The 17,930-nt window shown below is 33.8% G+C and overlaps 1 protein-coding gene and 1 pseudogene across 13 annotated transcripts in view; one reads left to right on the top strand and one right to left on the bottom strand.

The window, feature by feature from the left end:
• RYR2 (ryanodine receptor 2) overlaps positions 1-17,930 on the top strand; it is a 766,826-nt gene that overhangs the window by 98,419 nt on the left and 650,477 nt on the right. The gene's annotated exons all lie outside the window — the stretch shown is intronic.
• Positions 3,069-3,656, bottom strand: LOC141513264 (high mobility group protein B1 pseudogene; annotated as a pseudogene).

Raw genomic sequence — 17,930 nt, 5'->3', positions numbered from 1 at the left:
CACTGTAAATGTGGTTGAAAATATTTGCATGACCTACCTCACAGGGTTGTTATGTGGAAAGTACTTTATAAATTACAAAAAAAGATGCATAAACATTATCTGTAGTTATTGTTTGTGGAATACAATTAAAGAAGGAAAAAGATCACAAGGGCCCAAATTTAGAGAGAGAGAGAGAGAGAGAGAGAGAGAGAGAGAGAGAGAGAGAGAGAGAGAGAGAGAGAGAGAGAGAGAGAGAGAAGGGTTTTTGGTGTCCATTGAGTCTAATTTCTTCTTTTTGTAGCTATAAAACCTGGGAAACTGATGCCAAAGAAGTTAAGTAACTGTTTAAGGTCAAATAGGCATTGAGAAGAATAATAGGATTCAATCTCAGGCCCTTGAATTTCAAATCCAGAGTTCTTTCCACTTTACAAAACATTCTGGAAAAAAAACCCTTTTTTTGGGGGGGGGGTGGATTTCTTGTGAGGCAATACAGTTAAGTTACTTGCCCAAGGTCACATAGCTAGTAACTATCACGTATCTGAGGCTGGATTTGAACTTACTTCCTTCTGACTCCATGACTAGTACAATATTCACTGCCCTACCTCGCTGTCCCCATTCTAAAAATTATTAATAGATTTGTATATAATTCTATTATAGCTCCTTCTACCAACCAAGTAGGGCCCCAATCCTTGTGGTTACCCCTATTCCTTTTTTCTAAGATTCTGAAGCAGAAGCCCAATGGGATAGGTCAAGACTTCCTCTCATGCTGGCCCTCAGAGCCAGGACACTTGTGTCAAGGGACTTAGCCTGTAAAGACACTGTGGGTGGGAAAAAGAGTAAAGTGGGAGGTAATAAAGATCAGTGGGGGGTAATAATAGAAAAAAGGGCAAGAGGATAGGAAGAAGCAGGGCATAGAAAATAAATAACTATACACCACCTACTATGTGTCAGACACTACATTGAGCACTTAAAAAATACCATTTAATTTGATCTCATTTTAAAGGTAGACTGAACCTATTCCTTCTCTTCTACATACTCTAGATTCATGATTCCAGCCTAATATGGTAGGCAGGTACCTCATTGTCCTTAATTGATTGATCCTAGTGTAGTCTCCTTTTCATCATACCACACTTTATTCTGACACACACATCCACACTTCAAATATATGAATACATTTATAGCCATTGTGCAAATAGCTGAAAGTCTATTTTTTATTTTTTCAAGGCAATGGGGTTATGACTTGCCCAAGGTTACCCAGCTAGGTAATTATTAAGTATCTGAGGACAGATTTAAACTCAGGTCCCCCTGACTCTAGGTCCAGTGCTCTATCCTTTGCATCACTTAGCTGTGACAGTCTTTTGGAACTTCTTGCACAGCTCTCTACAGCTGGTGACTCCCTAATTTGCCATAAGGGGAGGAGAGAGATATTCCATCCATAACCCTCAGTAACTGCTTCCTTGCAAGAAACTATTTCTCAAATTTGAACTCATTTTAATACCTGATATTTTTTTTAAAAACCTCTGCAATTATTAGTTTATTAATTTCATACAGGATTCAGATGTTTAGTATCCCTTCTGAAATTATACATAAACAAATGCAAAACTGAAATTAGAATCTGAAAGTCAAAATTGTATAACAAAACAGTACTTCATCACAAAAGTATGTAAAATTAAAAGAATGATATTTTAAAACACTGGCACTAAAAGAAAACCATAATTTAAAAAACACAAAATTGCCAAATTTCCCCCCAAGATGGTAAGCAGGTAAACACATAAATGGTCAATTTTACTGAATACACAGCTAAGCTTTGGTTTTGGAAGGGGAAAAAATTGAACAAATCAAACACTTGGTCTGACATAAGGTACATTTTAATTTAAGTGTATTTCCCATCAAAGTACATTTTATTGATACAGGGAAAACATTAGAATAAAAACCTTAATGGGAAGAACTTACCTCATTTTATAAATGAGGCTGAATTATAATTTTGTTTTAGAGTGACAAATCAAATCTGGATTTACGTAGTTATATATGGTACCAAATAGAACCTCAAGTTTCCCAAGGGGTCATTCACTGCCAACTTTTCATATAATCCTACTTAGCCTTTACAAAATCTACTGCTAAAGATTAATGTGGTAGTCTTGTCTTTTCAACTCACGCTTTTGGGGTACATTCTCAGTTTCTTCTGAAGGATAGGAATTATAAGCATAACTTCAATTACATAGTAATGAAATTATGAATGCATTTTCCCCACATAAAGATTAAAATATACCCTTCTACTAGTCCTTCAAGGACAGAATTTTAGTATGTTTCACTCAAATAATTCCTTGATGCAAATTACCATATTCTCCACTTGGTAAAATGTAATTGGATAGAATACTGTACTATGTGAGAAATTTGAGCTTATTAACTGGTAACTTTGATTTCCAGTTAAGAACATGGTTTCTATACAACTTTTATTACCCCATCACAATTATGCAGGGTGTATAGATAAAAGCTTTTTATCAGCTAACTATAGGAAAAGATGAAAACTATAATAATTTGGGTAATCCCAAATGGGCATACAAAAGCAAAAGATGAGCTTCCCCTCAAAAAGTAAAGTTATGATTTAAGGGCACCTATGAAAAGGACAATAATACTAATAAAAATTGTATTTCTTTAGAAGCATTCAGAATGTCAAAACAGCTGCAATTTTTTTGTTTTTGCAATTACAGAGTGCTATTCAGTTAACAGAACAACAATTATTTCATATACTTCATCAAAGACAACTGAAGATGAAAATGAACTACATCCCCATATATAACTAATTTGTGGTGTGCACCAACAAGAACCTGCTTTAAATTTCCATGCCAATTTATAATCCCCATACTGTACCAGGAAAGGTTAGTGACTACTGAAAATTCCACTTTAAAGGACAGGGCTATCTAAAGACACATTTGGTAGAGTGTTAGCTATACAAAAAAAGATACTGTACAGTTTAAAAACAAATCTTACACAGCCTTGCATTTCATTTTTTTTTCTTTAAAAAGTGTGAGTTGTGTACAGGGGAGTTAAATGCTTTATAGATGAAAAAAACCTGCTCTAGAACTAACTTATTCATCATCATCATCTTCTTCATCTTCCTCCTCCTCCTTTTCCTTGCTCTTCTCAGCCTTGACAACTCCTTCCTTTTTACCCACATCAGGTTTTCCTTTAGCTCAGTATGCAGCGATATCCTTTTCATATTTTTCTTTCAGCTTAGCTGCCTTCTTTTCATAAGTTTGCTTGTCATCTGCAACAGTATTATTCCACATTTCTCCCAATTTTTTTTGCCACATCTCCAATGGAAATACCAGGATGCTCCCCTTTGATTTTTGGATGATACTCAGAACAGAATAAGAAAAATGCCAAAGGAGGTCTCTTTGGTGCATTGGGATCCTTAAACTTCTTTTTTGTTTCTCCTTTAGGTGGTATGTAGGTTTTCATTTCTCTTTCATAATGAACCTTATCAGCTTTTGCCACGTCCTCAAATTTTCCTTTCTTTTTAGCATTGTCTTCCACCTTTACGAGCATTTTTTAGAAAATTCTGAGTTCACAGAAGTATCTGTGTGCTTCTTCTTGTGTTCCTCTCCGCAGGTTTGCACAACAAAGGCATATGAAGGCATTTTCCCTCTTGGCTTCTTAGGATCACCTTTTCCCATTTTGGATTACCTTCCCTCAGTGCCGCACAGAGTAATACCTGACATTTAAAAAAAATTCCTCTGCATTTATTGCCAATTTGGAATGAAATTTGTAGGGTTAACATTGTTTTTAATAACATTTATTTGAATTTGTTTTTTTCCTGCAAAAAGCAGATACATTTAGGTGAAAGTTACTTTTGAAAATGTCCAGTAATTTTGGCATTTGCTTATTGTATATCTTTTTGCCCTCCCAACCACTTGTTTGAGGATCTAGAGTGTGGAAGTCTCCATGCTTGGTGGAAGATTTAGTAAAGGCTTTAGTGGAGACAGAAAAGTGTTATGGTTCAGTTCCAAGAACTGAAAGTCATCTAGTTTAGCCTCATTTTGTAGCCAGTCAGTCAGTAAATACATATTTATTAAGTGTTGGTTATATTCAAGGTATTTTGCTAAGCACTAGTAATACAACTGTGAGTAGAAAGACAGTCCCTGCCCTCCAGGTGCTTACTTTCTAATGGGGGTCTGATGGGGAAGACAACACTTAAAAGAAAGTTGCAAAGGGAATGAAGATAGTTGAAGTCTAAAGTGCAGCCTGGAGAAGAATGAGACATAGCTGACCTGGGTGCCCTTCTCAAATAGAGTTTCTAGGAAGAGTCCTTCAATAATAGGGAGAAGCCCCAAGGTTTGAATATTTCTAATCTGTGAATTCCAGGAATGGAGTAATGCTTCATGATGAAGAGATAAGGTATTGTAGAAGAAATCCAGTGTGAAACCTAGAAAGAAATAATTTATGGATGAGAAACCTGAGACCCAGAGAAGGTAAAGTGGGACAAGATGAGATTTGACCCGAGGTTCCCTTTATTTCAAATGTATCATTGTTGCCACTGTAGTGGGTTGTCTCTCAACTGTTAAATCTGAAGTTTCTCAGATAGGGGATGACACCTGCACCAAAGAATAATCTTGTTTCACAGCTGAATCTATTATAATCTAATCAGGTCATAACAGTATCTACCATTTGGCCATCTGGTAACATCAGCAGGACCTGTGCAAACAATATCACCTGCTGCTCAGTCCTGCTTTTGATCTTGCTGGCTTCACATAGTGACAGAGATGAGAAACAATGACCCTGCATTGCTGTAAATTCTAACTGGCTATGTGACATATCTTTATGAATGATGCTTTTACTTATGTATTCATTCCATAGATATCCGGTAAAAGAAACAGGTTGTCCTATAATAATCATGGGGGGAAGAAGAGGTCTTCTTGCTTATTCATTGCTAAGCAAGATTCTTTCTATTTCTTAATTGTTTGATCCTTCACCTGGAAGATGGTCATCTACCCAAGGGCCAGTGTGGCTTCAGAAAAGATCATGGAATGGTCCACAGGGTATTTGCTGCCTGACAACTCCAGGAAAAATACCAGGAGCAGAACAGAGGTCTGTACGTAGTATTCACAGGCCTTTGATATTGTCAGTCGTGAGGGTTTATGGAAGATCATGACAAAATTTGTTGTCCAGTGAAGTTTATTAGTATTATATGCCAGTCCCACAGTGGCATGCCTGCACTAGTGTTTTCCCAGTCACCAAAGGAATGAAGCAGGTCTAAGTGCTTGCTCCCTTGCTTTTTAGCATAATATTTTCTACAGTGTTGTCACATGTCTTCAATGAGGATGAAAATGTCATCAAGGTTAGTTGTTACACTGAAGGTAAATTATATAACTTGAAAAAGTTACAGACCAAGACTAAAGTGGAAGAAGAGCTAGTGTATGACTTTTATTCACAGATGATTATACACTCAACACAAGAGTTGAAACCGAGGTGCATAAAGTATGGATTGATGCTCTGCCACTTGTGCTAATTTTGGCCTAACAATTAACACCAAAGAAACATAGTTTCTCCTGTATCCAGTACTATTACTATCAATATATGGAACCATCTATTATAGCAAATAGAGATAGTTTGAATGCTGTGGATAAATTCAGTTACTTTGTCAATATACTTTCCAGAGATGTACACATAGATGATGAGGTTGACACATCTAAACTTTTTATGTTAACTTTTTTTTACAAAATAAGAGGAAAATGAATGCTAGTATCCTACCTTTTAAGATAATTGGGAGTAAAGTTGTATAAATACTTACAGGTCAATTATAGGTAAATATATATATATATATAAATTAATTACATGTATGTATATTTAAATTATATATTTAATATATATTAAATATATTTAAAATATAAATTAATTACATACACACACACACACACATATATATATATATATATATATATATATATCAATAATTACAGGTTAATTTTCTGAATCAGAGCTGTTAAGAACCATGCATTGACCAACTGGATATAATATGATTCTAAGCAATATGTTGATTCAATGAAATTGTTTTCCTGAGTCCAGTCTTTTAGTTCTAAGTCATGTAATTGTAAAATATGGGTATTCTCTGGTGTCCAAGGGAAAATATAACAAATTTTGAATATAGCATAATGAACTAGATAATGGAATCTTGTAAAGGTGATACCAGAAATTTACTATGAGAGGAAGAATGTAATGACTGATCTTTTAAAAAACAAATCTGTGGAACCCCTGAGTTTGATGGCTGTAAGTTCACTTTAAATGTCTTGTTTCAGAAAATTATTGGTATCAGAAACCTGCTGCAATGCAGAAGGTGGCACTGGGTATTGAGGTTGTTTTCTTTATGCTGTCGTCTTTTATGTTCTTAAATAAAAGAATGAAAAAAAAAAAGAGTAGGCTGTTGTTATTAATTTCTGGATTCTAAAGTTCAGTTCTTCTACACAAAGATATAGCAATAAATCAGAGGTCATCAGAGTATGTATATCTGTGGGATGAAATAGCATAAGATGATAGGGGTTTTTTTGAGAAAAGAGGAAAAAGAGATCTTCCTTTTTTGCCACTTGAACTCCCCAAATAGTGATAAAAGTGGAGAAAAATCCCTCTTGCTTGTTCATGATTGGTCATTAATACTTAGAAAAGATAGTTCAGGAAAGCGATTCCCAAGACCCTTTTAGTTGATTTTGAAAGCTTTGCTTTGTTGAATATTTGATGAAACAGACTGCAGATAGCTGCAGTGGAGTTCTTGGTGAATCCCTGCTGGCAGTTAAAGCCGTCTTTCCTTTTGGGGGACTATAAGGGTTGTTTCTCAATCTGGAGGTTATGAAGGGGAAGAGGATAGGCAATTTTATAGCAATTAAAGGAAAACATAGAATGGATCAATTGTTAGAAATCTGAAATAAATTTTTTCAATATAAATTGGTCATCAGAATTGATGGCACAAATAGAAAAAAGGAAAAAAACTGCCTAGCAATATATTTACTAGAATGAAGGAAGAACTGCTGCGTAATATCTGGAAATGTGTGTGTGTGTGTGTGTGTAACTGTCAGTGTCTGTCTTTAGGTACTCAGCAGCCAGGGATTTATAGTGCAGCTGTTTGATATAACTGCTTGCTTCAATGAAAACACCATGATCTACTTTATGTTCTCTGAACTTATGGCAAACAGTCTCTGATATAGTCCTTTTTTAATCTTGATGAAGGGATAGTATAAAAGGCTATATGTGAATGTGTTTTGGCCTTTCCTCCCATTTACAAAAAACCCAAACTGAGGGGGTGGCTAGGTGGTGGGTGCAGTGGATAGAGCACTGACCCTGGAGTCAGGAGTACCTGAGTTCAAATCCGACCTCAGACACTTAATAATTACCTAGCTGCGTGGCTACTTAACTCCATTAAGCCACTTAACCCCATTTAAGCCACTTAACTCCATTTGCCTTGCAAAAACCTAAAAAAAAAACCCAAACTGAAACCAGAACAAGTCCAAACCCTTAAACCATAAGGTTTTTGATATAAGTAAAAGGAGTTAGACTTTCTGTTGCATGTAGTTGAGTCACTTTGACTAATGATTTATGGTCTTGGTAAGCTGATGTTGGAATAAAGGCACCAAAGATTCTCTTTTGCCCAGAATAATAATCTCACATTTATGTGGCACTTTGCAATTTACAGAGTGCTTTTACTCATAGTAGGTCTAAATGGAGAATTGATTAGTAGAGTGCTAAAGTTGAACTAAAAAAAATTGGGAAATTCATTTGCAGGGCTAGATAATTTAAAAGTAGTAGTCTCTTAATCATCATTGCTAGTTATCAAGGTCACTTGTAGCATTTTATTATTCTTTTAACTTTTCTCTTTATTTAACAATTCGTTTCTGATAGTTAAGGTAAGACTCAAATCATGTACTTTTACTATATTACTTCATTGGTATAAAGACAGGACTTATGATTTCATTGGTATTTTGAACTCCATTTTAAGGAAACTTACTCTACCAAGGCAAGTTGGCACCTTTTCTGAAAAATCCTGAGATACTAAGATCTTGCTCAAGGTCTCACAGCAGTATTTGCCACAAATGAGACATGAATCAGATCTTTCTGGTTCTGAGGCCAGCTTTCCTTTCTTTTTGTTTTTTTAATAGCATATACTACCTTAATTATTTGAATAGCATTCTGCTGAAGGGGACAAAAAAAAGGAATAAATATATGAATTAAAGGAGGAGCTCATGTTTGGCTTCATTTATCTCTACTTTTCATTCCTTCATATACTTTAATATGAATGGTTAAGAGTTATTTTATCATTGGTGAGGTCTCAGTTTCATTATATAGAATTTCCACTTTGGTATATGGCATTGTATTTTATTTAGAAATGATAATTGACAAAACATCACAAATTATCTCCTAATTTTTAGAAAGTTGACAATATTTGTCCTTTGTTCTTGAAGAAGATCATGACATTAGGGAGGTGATGTCATGACAAGTATGTGAATTGGATTTGAGTGAGAGGGTGCTGGACTAAGTCACCAGCCCCACTTTCTCCTCCAGAGCCATCTGGATCCAGTGGCCAGATAGGAATCAGGACAACTGGAGATAACCTTGGATGCGAGGCAATCAAGGATAGTTGACTTGCCCAGGGTCACACAATTAGTGCCAATGTCAAAGGTCAGATTCAAACTCTCTTGACTCCAAGGCCAGTGTGCTATCCACTGTGCACCCAGCTGCCCTAGAAAGTTGACAACTGTTAAAAGGAAAGAAAATTTTCTCTGTTTCTCCTGTGTTCAAGGGATCACTTCCATTTGCATCAATATCACTGTCTAGTTCTCTCCTATAATTTTGCAGTGAGCTAAAAAAAAAAGAAATAGAGAATCACAGATAACATTAGGATTTTTATTTTGTGAGAGATATTTTATCCCATTTTACAAATCTAGAACTACCTTAATCAGGATAAAAACCTTTAAGTACTTTTCATATGGAATACTTATTTCTTCTCCCATTGAGACTAATGAAATTTCATGTTTGTGATTGCTTAAAATATTAAAATGTAGTTAGTGTGAACATGTATTAATCATTTTCTAAATGTCACCTAATCAGTCTCTAATTTGTTTTCTCTCCAAATATCAAAAGTCACCTTGCTTATGCAGTGGTTTACTATAATAATAAAAATCCTAGTTGTGATTATCTTTTTATAAGGTATAATATACTTCTTATTTTTTACAGATTTTAAAAAATATATTTTTTATAAATTTTACTTTTATATTTACAAAGTAACTAATAGTGTCCCCTTTAGTGAAGATTTATAAATGAAATGATAAAATAAGCATGTTTTCTTAAAACTCTGAAAATAACTAAGATTTTAGTTTATAGAGCTCATCAGAATCTATAAATTGATTGAATGTGCCATTTAGTGAAACTCTGAACAAACTCCTAAATATTATGGAAACCTAGAAATCAATGTAAAAATCTAAGATTTTTAGACTCCTTAAAATGAATTGATAATTTTAAACTTGGGACAAGAACATGATAGTCTATATTTATATCTATGAAATATTGACCAGAACTGTCTTAGTTAATGCAATGAGCATTTTATTAAGTACTTATTTTGTGACAGAAATCAAAAGATCCTTACTCTTGAGCTTATGTTTTACTCGGCTTTTGGTAGTCGTGCTCATAGATCAAATAAATATAAAATCTATGCAAAATAAATAAATACAAAGTAATTTCGGGGAGGAGAAAGCATGAAGACCTGGGATAATCAGGAAAAGTTTTGATATAGGAGGTGGCACTAGAGATGATCCTTGAAGTGAGCTAGAAGTTCCAAGAGGCAAAGGTAGGAAGTGAGAACATCTCAGGCATGGGAGAAAGAAAGACATGAAGGTATGAAAATGTAATGTAAGAAGACTATTTTGGTTCAAATTCAAATGCCTGAGAGAAAGAAAAATGTGAATTTTATCTGGGGGAAATAAAAGAGGATATAGCCAGATTATAAAGGATTTTAGATGTCAAAAAGAGAAGCCTGCAATTTATCTTGAAGGTAATGAGGAATCATTGACGTTTTTGGAACAAGGGTGTGACTTGGTGCTTTAGGAATATCAATTTGGCAGCTCTGTGGAAGATATATTGGAGAAGAGAGTTATGAGGAGCAGAGAGACCAATTAGGAGGCACTTGTAATTGTCCAAACAAGAGGTAATCATAGATCATGGATTGAGAGCTTGGAGGGACCTCAGGTCACCTAATACAATCTGCTCATTTTACAAATTAAAAAAAACCTTGAGACCTACAGCAGAAATGTCATCCATAATTGTCACCATCATCACCCAGGTAATAAGCCATAGAGGGTAGATTTGAACAGAACCTCTCAGTACTCTTTCTCCTATTCATACTTCCCAGTGATGTGGAAATATGGACAAGATGAGATTGATATCTGGTAAAAAAAGATGTCAAATTATTTTCAGGTAGAAGAATAGAAGAAATTGTAAAGAAAGCATTGATAAAATGGGAATATTTATTAAGTACCTTCAAAGTATAAGGAATATAATTATATGAAAAATTGCCATTAGAATCTCCTAAGCTTTTCTTTATCTATTTCCTTTAATTGACCCTTCTGAGTAATGCTCTCAACACAATCATGGCTATTGAACAAAAAAATGAACAACAAAACAAAGTGTCTGATTGAGGCAGAATACAACTGGGTCATCCTCTCCCACTTTCTGGATACTTCCTCTCTTGCTAAAGATGAAGATCAACTTGGTATGGTTCCCTCTACAATTCTCAGAGCATCCTGTTCCTATATAATCTTAAAGGAGAATGTCTTTCTTTTCAAGTCAACCCGAGTTAATTCCAAATGACCTAATCTTGTAGTTTGGATTCAATTTATTCATCTGAGTTCTGGGTTCTTTAGCCCAATCAGGAACCTGGTAGTGGATGTTTGATGGTCCTTAGCTACTATTTAATTATCTTCTCCCCTTAGAGGAACTGATAATTTAAAACATTATAATAAGAAAAATTAGTAATCTCCAAAATACAGATAGTTCTCCCACCAAAAAGAAAAGATTCTTCATTTCAACCATTTTATTAGCATGTAACAAGTTTGGTTTTTTGTGAATATAGTGTCTGTGTGTATGATTCAGCACATTGAATTGTACAAAGAATGTGTAAAGGAGGAGAAAAGAGGCAAAATTTTGTATGTGCTTTGTATTTGTTTTGTATGTACCTCTTAAAAGTACTGTTCATGTTATAATTTGTGGATTGGTGAGAGAACAGTTTTATGAAACTAAAAATTTTATTATGCACTAAATATAATTTTCTTCAAAATTAATTTATTAAAATTTAGCTATAAATCAATGCATGTAATTAATTCTCAAATATAAAGTTATTTTTTCATTTCTTAAGTGTATCTGAATAGAAAACTCTAAAATTTATTTCTTTAGATATCAAATAAAGGATAGGAAAAGATGACAGCTAAAGGAACAGGGATAAAATAAAGGGTAGGATCCTTAGACTAGATGGCTTTTGAGGTTCCTTTTAACTTGGAGATGCTGTGATAATGTATTTCCCTCAAGGTGCCTGCAATCGATTTGGGGAGTTAATACCCATGTATACATTAAGATATATGTGCACATATATGTATGTATATATCTACATATTTATTAGTACATGTTCAATCATTGTGGCAAACAGTGCTTCAAGATTTGAGAAAACTGACACATTGTGAGATACAATATTCATGGCCCTTTTAGTATGTTTAGATTTCCTTCTTCTTTGGGTGACTGACACATTAGCCAGGGGCCAAGGTATTAACCCTGATTTATTATTTAGCATACTAATAGGGTTGCCCCAGATTTTTCTTATTTGCATTCCAGAGATCCTTTTCTAATTAGAAAGGAAAATACAGGTGAACTGCTGGAAGCTCTCCTAGCTCAACAAAGCTCAGCAGACTTACCTGTCTGCTGGTACTCTTGGTGTTAGCCATTTGTAGCTATCAAAATATTATGAAATACTATATAGGGATGGGAACAAATGTTAGGAGTCTTATCAGGAAGTTATTATGCAGAAGCTGCTCTCAACAGTGTTTTTCTTAATTATGTAGTGCAGTGGTTTGGAAAAACCACTATGATAGATTCATCTCTTCCTACCTCACTGCAATTGTTCTTTGCCTATCAACTTCCCATAAAACCAAGAGGCTTCAGAGGTCTGTGGAAATAGTGAAGTATTTCAATCCATAAAAGAATATATTATTTTATATATGGTATTTTGTCTTTTTCCACATCCTAATTTAATTATCCTTTTTATTCTTGTCAGCATAGTATTTTCTGAGTTTTTATTTATTCAGTCATTCATTCAGCCAATCCCCCTTTTGCAAATACCTACTTTATGCAAAGTACATAGTAGGTCCTGATTACCTTTCCAGAAGGAGAGAGATGGATGAATAGAAATGCCATTTTGTTTCATTCCAATCCCCAGGAGTAAGTTATTCAGTGTGAAACTTCAAGTTAATCATACATTAACTCTAATCTTCAAAGAGGTCATTCAAGTGGCCTCAATTTCTGTCCCTGTTTGTGAGGTGTGATTAGTTCTCACTTTTTACTTGGGAAACATTCCTGTCTTATTGAATTCTCAGTCCTAAAAGATAAAATTGTGTTTTACCAAGAGGATGAAACTCACTGAGTGAGACAACTGAGGCAGGTAGACAAGAGATAAAGTAATACCTAATTATTGATACTGAAATGATATTAAAGGTCAAAAGAAATACTGAAGTTAAGAGACCCAAGCTTAGGAACAAAGGCAGGATATTAGAAAGCAAAGATGATTAGAATTCAGAAGAAAGGAAAAAAATGAAAATCAGTAGTTAAAAAGAAGCATGGACAGACTCTTTATAGAGAGCTAAGTAAGCCATTAAAATAACCATTATTTTAATATTATAAACTTGATGTCACTGATATGGTCAATAATTTTTTTTATTATATGCCCACTATGGGTCAACTCATGTGGTAGGCCCAGAGGTACAAAGGAAAAAAAAACTCCCAGAAGTTCTATTCCTAGACAAAGACAAAAGGAAAAAATGTATTGTTTATTTTTGATATACAAAGGGCATTTTGTGTGTGATGGGTAAAGGCTGAAGTAAGTAATATCAATTAATTGTGAGCAAAATGAGTTTTTGTCTGTTGGCAATTTTGCTCTCAAACTGAATTAATTAGTTGACTGTTTCCTTCATTATGACTTTCTTAGGACATTTAGAGATTTTCCCTGCTCTTTTGCTCATTCCTCGACCCTTACTTCCTCTCCTAAGAAAGAAAGTGAACCTTGGAAAGAAAAGGTAAAGGAATTTTAGAAGTTTTTCCTGACCTGCAATAGTCATTCATTTAAGATGAATGAAAGTTTTTGAGTGAAACTTCTCCAGAGCATCAGTTATCTCCACATTGCAGAGAGTGAAAATATTTGATAGAAGAGTAATATGTATATAACTAAGTTAAGAAATTTGGCCATGAAAGGAAGGAGAGAAATAAATAATTCTTAGATTGGCTATAGCAGGATCTAATGAAGGGAAGGGGGGAAAGGAGCAAGAATTTATTTAATTCCTACTATATGCTAGCACTTTACAAACATTATGTTATTTGATCCTCCTCAAAACTTGTGAGTTAGGTCCTATTGTATCTTAATTTTAGGGTTGAGGAAACTGAGGGAGTTTAGAGGTTTGCCTACACAGTTAAATGTCTGAGGCCTGATTTGAACTTGGATCTTCTTCATTTCAGGTCTAGGGCTTTGCCAACTGCCCCTTCAAGTTTACTGTAGATATTTTGCTATTGCTATTGTTCCTATGATAGGTAATTTAGCTAATTTCAACTTAAAATATACAAATTATATGTGCTTATGTAAATTTTCCCTTGACTATAATAATAATTGAGAGAAGTCAGATAAAAGGATTAAAGGAAGAGACATAAAACTTTAATAAAGAAAGATTGAAAATTAGATTTATTTTACTTGGAAGCGATGTAAAAGGGAACTTGATTTAACTACTGAATTAAAAATGATGAAAAATTAAATGCAAGCCATTCTCTTTATTCCTACCATAGAAGATACTTAGCATAGCTATTAGACAATGCACTTGTTTATCATAAGAATCTAGGATTTAGAATATATTTAAAATATAACACTCTTTAAGGGTTAGGTGTCATGTTCTTAATTGAATTATTGAATTTCTTGCCCCACTTTTTCATGGGAAAAGAGAGAGCAAAGTGAATTCTTAATTTTCATTAGAGACTGACAGCTGAATCATAACATGCCCTCCATGATAACAGAGATTATGGGAACTGTTCATTGAGGGGAAGAAAGGCTATTTTCCATTAGAAATATTTGAAGGAACAAACAATGTTTTTAGTTGGGAGATTAGAGAAGGTTATGAAGGGCAGTAGCACCTGAACTAAGTCTTTTTTTTCCTTTAATTTTTTTTTATTTATTTAAGCTAATAGGGTTAAGTGATTTGCCCAAGGTCATACAACTAGGTAATTGTAAAATATTTGAGGCTGGATTTGAACTCAGGCCCTCCTGACTGCAGGACCAGTGCTCTACCCACTTCACCACCTAACTGCCCCCTGAGCTAAATCTTGAAGGAAGATAAAGAAACTGATAATGGTCAGCACCCTCACAAGATGACCTCTGTGACTTGAAGGTATGTGGACTTTATTAAGGTCTAAGAGTTCAGTTTTGTCAGAACATAGAGTAGATCAAGAAATAATATGAAATGAATCTAGAAAGGGACAGATTGTGGAAGCTTAAATTAGGTTCAGCATAATTCTCTTAAGAATTTAAGAGCATTATAAAATAGAAAAAGTCCCACAAAAACTTCTGAAATTGAAAAAGCTTTGCATTTGGAGGATAGATATCCTTAAAAGTCAAGTCAGAAACACTTTATTACTTGATGAAGAATTATATAATGGGGTACTTTTGAAATATGTTAGATACTTAGAAAAATAATACTATTCAATCAAAATTATATATAAATACATGTGTGAATGTATTATTAATACTATTCATATATTCAAATATGCAAGTATATGTAGATATATGTATATAGACATACATCCATACATATGCATACACACATATATAAATGTTATATTTTCAGTTCAAATTTTGAAATGGGATATAATATAGCATGGATTTTGATTGATTGCTTTTTTGATGAGTTATTCAGGTTCTGTCATTATTTACAGTACATAATTTAAAGCAATTTTTCCTTCCCTTCCCTTCCCTTCCCTTCCCTTCCCTTCCCTTCCCTTCCCTTCCCTTCCCTTCCCTTCCCTTCCCTTCCCTTCCCTTCCCTTCCCTTCCCTTCCCTTCCTTCCTTCCTTCCTTCCTTCCTTCCTTCCTTCCTTCCTTCCTTCCTTCCTTCCTTCCTTCCTTCCTTCCTTCCTTTCTTTCATTCTTTCTTTCCCCCAAAGGATTCAGGATTTATAAAAATATATGCACTATTTATTTCTTAGCTTTTGGAAATTTGGGGAATTTAAAAAAATCCTTAAAACATCACTAATCATTATTATTACTAAAATGATATGCAGGTGTTACTTTTCCTATGTGATCGCTCTTCTAAAGTATCAAAACTCCTTTTTAGCCAATCACTGTCATTGTCTGAATGTGAAAATAATTTAAAACATCACAGGAACACAGTGACAGATGGAGTACACTCATTGGCATTCCCATCTGAGGAAAATATTCCTAGATGATCAGGAAAATGGTGACTTGATAAATGTATGTTTTCATTTCTTATACTTGATAAAATTTCCCCAAACTTCCCCAAATGAAGTCACAAATTTGGCATGCCAAAAATTAGATGCAATTCTAGTAAAAGATATATAATTTTTCACTCTCTAAAGATATTTCATTTTTCAAGCTTCTCAAGAAAAGTTGTTCATTTTGAACACACTTCGGTTCCCTTTTATATAGATTCTAACAATTAGTGGAAGTTCCATTGTGCTTTAGAAAAGTAAGATCATGGACAAAATCTTTTAGTTCCTTTTGATCACTAAGTAAGGATTTCAGGACAAAAAGATTACTTCCAATGGAGAAACACTATCTCACTGGTCTTCTCCTTTATTATATTGTTTCATTGTTATTCTTTGTCATCTCTTCATGCACATTACATATTTCTCATGGTTTTAGTAAGGCAGTATTTTGCTGTATAAGACAGTCCTTATGGCTGATTGAAGATTTGGGTGTTTATTAGTTTACTTTCACTTGGAAGTAATCTTTCATATTTTGTTAAATAAGCAGTCTTTTAAATGGTACTTTTGATCCTTGCAAATCACAGTAACCACAAATGATATATGACTATATATATATATATATATATATATACATATGTGTATATATATATATATATATATATATATAGTCAGTTTGTTAACAAAAGTGAAGTAGAACAAGCAGGGCCCTTATCCTATTATTTATTTTATACATATACATCAAGTTCTTAATTTGAGAATTAAAACTTCATTGCTGAGATTTAAATGTTCATTTACTACACAAAAAATAGTAAAAAATTATTTGTATAATTGACCCAATTACATGGCATATTGAGAATTTGAGTAATATAGACTATCTCCAAGGTTAAAAATACTTGAGGAAACAACAGAATAAACAGTAATTATGTTTAATAAATGATACCTGCCATTCAACTGATGAACAGTTTTTTTGCGTGAGTTTCACTATATAACTAAACACATAGTTATCACTTTCTCCCATTCCCAAAATAAACAATAACAGGAGGATGTTGTTTCCTCTTGTCTATGATGTCAATACTCGGGAATTGTTCAGAAGTTTTTAACATTACTCTATCTCCCAGCATGGTAGTAGATTTGAGTGACTAAGGTAAAGAATGTATATATGCAGCTTACAAGATACTCAAAGAAATTGGGTTCAAATACTGAGTCTCTTTGAATCTTAGTTTTTTTTATTTTTAAGATGAGGAATAGGAAGAGATAGCCTCTATAGTTCTTTCCAATTACTAGTTTATGTTCTTATGACTTTATGCTATTTACATATTCAATACTTCCCCATCACTGGCACCAGTACCAAATAGCTATTGGATTTCTACTGTTCTGGTTTCATCAGATCCCTTGGAAATTTGTATGACTGTCCTGATGTCTCAGCATTCCTCTTGAGAAACAAAACTCCCTAAATACTAGTACAAGGAAGGTAGCAATTTACAATGGCAAGCCAATCAAAACAAACTGCCATGAGAACATTATTGTGTTTCATCCTTGTACTGAGCCCAAGTAGACTTTATAAAAGGAACTGCTGGCAGTCTATGGAAGGATGCTTCTGAGTTATATGCATGGTTACTAGAGCTGCTCACCATGACTCCAGGGACTTTGTCATTTTAGGGTTTATTCTATTGCTCAGACAAAAACAAGTCAATTTACAATACCATTTTCAGTCAGTTAAGTGGAATGGATAAAGTATATGGACATAGGTTTGAGAAGATGTAATGTGCTGGGGGGAGGTCTTTCACCAATAGTTTTATCTTGAGGGGATACCTGTCAATGGTTTACTTTTCTTGAGGGGAAATAGTGATTTTTAATAAATTAGACTATGCCCCATGAGAAATAAACCATGCATTTATAGAAATTGATTAATAAAAATTTTAAAAATTCCAAAGTAATTCAGGTTGACATTTCAAATATTATATATATTTTATCCTGTAGGTTTGAACATATTATCATGAGTCAATCTTTATAGTTACAGTGTTTCATTCCCTTACTAATTTATCTCTGCAAAATGAAGCATATGCCTACACATAGAATTATAAATTCAATATGCAAATTTTATAATGCATAAAATCTGTAGAGTCACATTTCTATTATTTGTTCTTTAATTCATATGACTCATTTGAACTGCATCTAACAGATACATCATTGTACAGTATCATCTTTGCAAATCATATTCAATCTGG

This window comes from Macrotis lagotis, chromosome 2, assembly GCF_037893015.1.
Source record: "Macrotis lagotis isolate mMagLag1 chromosome 2, bilby.v1.9.chrom.fasta, whole genome shotgun sequence".
Lineage (NCBI taxonomy): Eukaryota > Metazoa > Chordata > Mammalia > Peramelemorphia > Peramelidae > Macrotis > Macrotis lagotis.
This window is presented reverse-complemented; position numbering and strand designations above follow the sequence as displayed.